Below are 1,107 nucleotides of genomic sequence, written 5' to 3' on the forward strand. Positions count from 1 at the left end.
GTAGCAAAACTTTATTATCGGCCGTATCACTTGCGCTGCTCAAGGAACTGTCATTAAAATGCTGGAGGTAAATCATACAAATGAAAATTATGCTGATGTTTACGGGTAATAAACTATTAGTAACGTATAGGATGAAAGTAAAGTAACAAAAAACATCTAAGAAACGTTTGTTGGAAAAAGTAGAACCTCCAACTCGTTTTGCAGGACATGTGCAATGCTGATTACAGTCTACATGGCCATGTATCTACACCGATTGCATCTATCCTTCGCATCAGCAACTCCGTCCCTGTGAATCCTTAAAATCCGGCATATGCTGCTACATCTAAAGCATCTATCACTCGTGCGGTTTAATATGCTCTATGTTCTGATAATCCACAGCCAGCGGTTTGACTCCGAATAACAAAGCAATACTGGTGCTTTGCCCGAATTCCACCGCTGTCCTTCTTATTTCGTGTATTCTGACTGACTTTATTTTGACATCCATTAAGGTTGTGTAATTTGGTGTCACAAATTGCCTTCCTTTACGCTTTTACTTTGTTAACACGCGACGCTAGCTCTCCATCAGTGACCACGTTTACATGGATAACTCGCTTTATAAAAGATGTTAATGTATGTCAAGTATAACAATACAAAATTTACGGATTACCACCATTCTTTCTCTTCCCTTCATAGATGTCCTCTGTTGGTTCATATAACCGATTTATTATTCTTTTTCTGTTTCCCTCTTGGACTTTAGTCAGTACTGTTTCCTGTTTCTATCAGTGTAAAATGAATGGCATTTATATTTTATCCCGGCGTCCTTTCGTGTGTTTTTGGTGATCTAAGCCTACATATTCATTGGTATGATGGTTCTTCTATCTTTGCTAAGTTTTACAATGAGTATATTTAGCCACCTACTCCTTCTATCTTTTTCTGCCCTTTTCAATAACAATATAATCCTGTTCAATGTCACAAATACTCACTCACTCGCATTTAACCCCTGCAATGGATTTAGATGCTTACTTTTTGGCCGTGTATTGCCTCTTAACCACTATTATTACCACATTAGTGTGTAAACAATCACAACACTCTTCTAACATTATTATTATTATTATTATTATTATTATT

This window comes from Trypanosoma equiperdum (assembly GCF_001457755.1).
Source record: "Trypanosoma equiperdum strain OVI genome assembly, contig: ctg_1463, whole genome shotgun sequence".
NCBI classification, from domain to species: Eukaryota; Euglenozoa; class Kinetoplastea; order Trypanosomatida; family Trypanosomatidae; genus Trypanosoma; species Trypanosoma equiperdum.